The sequence below is a fragment of the Tamandua tetradactyla genome (genome assembly GCF_023851605.1).
Source record: "Tamandua tetradactyla isolate mTamTet1 chromosome 22 unlocalized genomic scaffold, mTamTet1.pri SUPER_22_unloc_1, whole genome shotgun sequence".
NCBI lineage: Eukaryota > Metazoa > Chordata > Mammalia > Pilosa > Myrmecophagidae > Tamandua > Tamandua tetradactyla.
In genome coordinates, this window is record NW_027518251.1 from 959,787 (window position 1) to 966,147 (window position 6,361).

The window sequence follows — 6,361 nt, forward strand, 5'->3', positions numbered from 1 at the left end:
TCATGGGTAGCACACTAACAATCCTGATTCTACTCCTCTCGGATGTTTACTTCATAATCTTGGTAAATTCCAATTAAAAAAGAAAACAAAGCAAAAAACACCCTCTTATTTTTCTCTGCAATTCTGCTTGGCCACAATATCCTTTAGAGCAATTGAAACATTGGTCACAGCATGGCGCTATCCATTAACAAATGGTCTGAAAATTCCTACTCCCATCTTAATAGATTCATTTTATTGCATAAGTGTTTCATGTCTGTTAATTGTTATCTAATATATTTGGTGTGTTAAGTATTTAATACCTGTTTGTAATAATGTATCAGTCTAATTAATAATTGTTATATTCCTGCATTTATATTAGTCAGAGATTCATAACTGGTTACTAATTACAGAAATTATTTTAAAAAGAGAAACTTTAGGTTGTATTAAAAATTAAAAGCATTTTGGTTATGAGTCCATAAGAAGGTTTTATTCCTATAATATAACCTGACCCCACAATAATTTAAAATGAAACTACTATAAGTAAGGAATTGAATGTGTTATTTCATCCCATTTTTACAAAAACTGAAGATGGGATGAGATAGCATATTCAATCTTTTATTTATTCCTCTCAAAAATATTTCTGTTTCTGTTTTTTTTCAAACAATAAATTTCCTATTTATGGCTGTAAGTATTTTCAATGTATAGTCTCATACCTCTAGATAATAATAGCAAATTAACTAAGAAAATCTTAATGAGCTCCAAATTTAATATCTTTTTAACTGTGCAACCAATTAAAACGTTTTCCCACACTTATACTTAGAACAAAATTAATGAGCTCAATATAGTTCTCAGAACATATAAGTCAATATACTTTTAAAATTCTTTGTGATTTTAGAATATTATAAAAACAATAGAAGAAATTAAATAATGAGTCTTTCAATAAGTGAATGGAATTTTATTCGGCTTAAGTATGTTCTCCCCAAATTTAAATAAAATTACTAATAAATAAACTAATATTATAAGTAAGTTCTCAAAATTCCCCTTAAAGTAGCCTAACAGGTTATGTAAACTGAGCAATGTACCTAATAATATCACTTATATAAATGTAAAATTAAAAATTTGTTAATACTTCAATATATTCCTTTGAAGAAATCAATTAAATTTAATAAAAATATAAATAAAATTTTTAAACTTTACCTGAATTTTTAAAAAAATCTAACTTTTCTCACTTAGCCATTTGTTATTTTAATATGTATCAGAATTTGGAGTTATAATGACTTTATTAATGCCAGTGTGTCATAAGTAGAAAGAATAATTCTAAGGGTTTATATTCTCGTTAAAATATACACCTATTAAGGCTTTATATAAAACAGTGGTAACACAGGAAAAAATGCTAAAAAAGTTAAAAAGCAAAAAAGTAATAATAAATAAATAACCTAAGAAGTCCTCATAAAGATGCCATATGTAAAACCTTTGTATAAAAAAGTAGCATTTAAACAAACAGAACTCTAAACTAGTTTTTAAAAACTGTAACTTAATTCTGATAATTAACACATTTCTGGCATTTTTAAAAGTTAAAAATACTGCTAAGAAAAAGTTTAATTTTTTTGGTGAATTAAATTAAGAAAATTAAATATAATATAAAAAAATCATTTAAGTGTTCTGAGTATAAAGTATATAAGTGCCTGGCTATATTCTAAACCCAAACATAAATTTCTCCCCTTCCTCCATTATTGTATAAATCTCTGGCTTTTCTTCCCTGCATAAATACTACTATTGAAAGGGAGTATACAGGTTCATAAGTTTTATAAATGTAGTATCAAATTTATTTTTAATTATTTGCAGTTTATATTAATAAAAACTATAAGTGAAAAGAATACAAAAGGAGATAAAAGTAAAAAAATGGATTTTATTTGTTATAGTCATTGTGAATTGTGAGCCCTAAATAAATAAAGTAATAGAGAGATGGAGGAGATGAATTTTGTATGTTACAGTCATTTTTAATTATGTTATAAATGATTGTAAAAAGTTATAAAAAATTATGAAAATGAATTCTGTCATAAAATGGTTGTAAAGAATTTTAAAGAAGGACTTTATGAAAGTGATTTTTGGGTGCCTACCCATGCAAAAAACAAAAAAGAATTCTGTCTTTCATAATTAGTACTAACCAAAATTTAATAGATCTGTTTATCATATGTTTCAAAATAAGGAAAGCTTTTGTGTCATGCTGAGTATTCATGTAAAACTAGATTCAAGTTTTCTCTGTGTTCTACTGACATAAATTGTTAGTATGCTCTTAATATATTTTAAAAAACAATTTTTCTTAATCATCCAAATATTGTGTTTAAAATATTCTACTATCTTTAATAATATTTATGCTAGCATTATCCTTTATTTCAGAATGAAAGTCTTCTCATTGTTAGGAAAATACTTATGAATAATTTTCTCATTCACCTTGTGTAAATAAAGTGTTAAGGTAATAAAATATCTTAACCTATTGCATAAAAAGTATTTGAAACATACTACAATGGTTAAAAATTTTTCTATTTTGTTACTAATTAAAAGTAAAATATTCATATATTTCAACATTATATAAATTCCTAAAAAATTAATGATATTCTCACTATCAATGTTATATCTGATACTAGTCTATATAATGTTAACTAATCATATGATCTTATTAATCATGTTTTTTATTATTTTCAAAAGGCTATAGATCATAGAAACAGCTAAATTGTCAGTTGCATTGCTTTGTTCTAATATTTCTCTAAAAATATATGTGCTGAACTTTAAAAGAAAAATTAAATGTAAATATATTAAATTTTATTTGTTAAATGCATATCTCTGGTAAATGTGCAAAAATATAATAGAACAAAACCTCTGCTATAATTTCCTAATATAAAACGACTTTCTAATATTTTTATTTCTTAAAGAGCGTCATTTAAAAATAATTATAGATATTAAAGCTCAAATTGTAAGCATGAACTATGATCATTAAATTCTGAGATATATTTTACTCTTTATGTACCCCTCAAACTCCAGATAAAGATATAATGAAACTGATATAGTTAAAGCCAAGATAAATCAATATCCAAGTTAAAAATATTGTGTGTATTTTAAAGCTTTGACTTTCATGTAAGATAAAAGAGAAACGTTCATTTTGTCCAAAATTTGCACTAATTTAATCTGGTAAATTAAACATTAAGCATTTAATTTAGTTAGCAAATATCTTTCCAGCAAGATAAAACGGGCATTTGGGCACATTCAAAAATTGATGATACAAATACTTTTTCCCAAGTTTACAATGTAAAGATCATGGAAACTTCTTAGGTGTATTTTGGGTATTTATTTCAACTATCACAAATTGCTCATTTATTTCAGTGGCCAATTCCTGGTTTATCCAGAATAAGTTGAATGTGTATCAATGAAAAGTCCACTAATTTGCTTTCCACCCTTGTCCTTACCTGAGTTTATTGGTGGGAAATAGGTATAATGGGGGAAAATTCTATCATTGCCCTAAGGAAGCCCTAGTTAGAGTTTTCTAGTTCAGCTGTATGGGTCTTTAATGCTATTTCATTATTTTCTTTTGTCTTATTTGTCAATTTTGGGCAGTTTTCTTCCTGACAGAAGTTGAAGTTCTAAAATATGGATGATATCATCCTTTACACTGTACTCTGATATACCTTAGTCCTACCCAGATCAACTTCATTCATATCTCTTCTCTTCTTTTTTCAGCTTTTTAAACAGTTCCTGTATAAGGTACTGCTCACTTTCATAACTTCAGAGCTGTAATTCTGAGTCTCAGTTGTCACACAAAAACTCAAAGTTTCTGGGAACAACCAAATTATAAACAAACAGTTCAGTATCTCAGAATTTAGAAATAAGTTACAACACATGAATATATGTGACCAGCATACATTTGTTGATGAAAATACTTTCTTTTAGCTTTTGATATTCTAATCTACATATATAATCAGTAATTCACAAAATCATTACATAGCTGCATACTCATCATCATGATCATTTCTTAGAATATTTCCATCAATTCAGAAAAAGAAATTAAAAAAACAACAGAAAAAATTCATTCATAACATACATCTTACCCTTTCATTTCATTGGTCACTAGCATTTCAATCTAAATTTATTTTAACAATTGTTCCCATTATTTATTTTTATTACATATGTTTTACTCATCTGTTGATAAGGCAGATAAAAGGAGCATCAGACACAAGGTTTTCACAATCACACAGTTACATTGTGAAAGCTGTATCATTAGACAATCATCTTCCAAAAACCTGGCTACTTGAACACAGCTCTACATTTTCAAGCAGTTCCCTCCAGCCTCTCCATTACATCTTGACTAACAAGGTGATATCTATGTAGTGCATAAGAATAGCTTCCATGAAAAAATATCTCAACTTTGTTTGGAATCTCTCAGCTATTGACACTTTATTTTGTCTCATTTCACTCTTCCCCCTTTTGATCAAGAAAAATTTCTCAATCCCTTGATCTTTAGTATCAGCTTATTCCAGGATTTCTGTCCCACATTGCCAGGAAGGTCCACAAGCCTGGGAGTCACATCCCACCTAGACAGGGGTAGGGCAGTGAGTTTGCTTGTTGTGTTGGCTGCAGAAAGAGAGGCAACCTCTGAGCAACAAAAGAGGCTCTCTTGGGGGTGACTCTTAGGCCTAATTTTAAGTACGCTAGGCCTATCCTTTGTGGGGTTAAGTTTCATACAAACAAATCCCCAGATTAAAGGCTCAGCCTGTAGCTTTAGTTGTCCACACTGCTTATGAGAATATCAAGAATTCAAATTGGGAAAGTTGAGTTTTCTCCCATTCTCACCATTCCCTGAAAGGGACTTTGCAAATACTTTTTTATTCACTGTTCAAATCACTATGGAATTTATTGGGACATCACACTGGACAAACCAACAAAATCACACACCCTACTCAAGGTTCCATTTACTTATGGGGTTCAATTAAGCTGTCTACATAAGTCATATTAGGAAATGAACAAGTCATAATATAAATTTTGTACCAAATAAACATTTTTGTTTTAGTCTCACACATAAGTGAAAATTTTTAAATGTTTATTACCATCTATTTTCAACACCCTGCAGTAATGGCATTATGTTCTTTCTCATGCAAAAACATTTTTTTAATTTTTGCATTTAGTCACTATCATTATACATTATAGGCATGCCTAGATTATACCATCTCAGTCTTTAATGTTTATCATTCCCTCTGATTTCGTTTGTGCCCTCAGCCCTTCTTCCTCTATCATTCACACAATAATCTTCATTCAGTGTTTTAACATAATTGTATTACAGTTAGGTAGCACTGTACCATCAACTTTTGAATTTTTACAGTCAGTCCTTTTGCACGATCTATGTCCCTTTAGCTCCAATTACCCAATATCTTATCCTACTTCTATCTCCTGATGGTCTCTGTTACCCATGAAGTTCTCCAAGTTTATCCACAAATATCAGTTCATATCAATGAAACCATACAGTATTTGTCCTTTTGTTTCTGGCTAATCTCACTCAGCATAATTTCCTTATGGTCTATCCTTGTTGTTCCATACTTCATAACTTTATTCTTTCTTACAGCTGCATAATATACATATACATATGTATATGCTAGAGCTTGCTTAGCCACTCATATGTTGATGGACATTTGGGCTGTTTCCACATATTTGCAATTGTAATAATGCTGCTATAAACATTGGTGTGGAAATGTCCATTTATGTCCTTGATGTCATGTCCTCTGAGTAGATCCCTAACAATGGTATGGCCAGGTCATATGGTAATTCTATATTTAGCCTTTTGAGGAACTGCCAAACTGCCTTCCAAGTGATTGTACAATTTGACACTCCCACCAACAGTGGATAAGTGTGCCTCTTTCTCCACATCCTCTCCAGCACTTGCTGTTTTCTGTTTTATTGATAATGGTCATTCTGGTGGGTGTGAGATGATATCTCATTGTGGTTTTCATTTACATTTCTCTAACAGCCAGGGAAATTGAACATCTTGTCATGTGCCTATTAGCCATTTGTGTTTTCTCTTCTGAAAATTGTCTGTTCAAGTATTTAGCCCATTTTGTAATTGGGTTGTCTGTCTTTTTGTTGTTGAATTGAACAATCTCTTTATAAATTCTGAATACTAGACCTTTATCTGATATGTCACTTCCAAATATGATCTCCCATTGTGTAAGCTGTCTCTTTACTTTCTTGACAAAGTTCTTTGATGAACAAAAGTGTTTAATTTTGAAGAGTTCCCATTTATTGATTTCTTTCTTCACTGCCCTTGCTTTGGGTATAAGGTCTAGGAAACTGCTTCCTAGAATAAAATTTATAAGATATTTCCCCACATTTTCTTCTA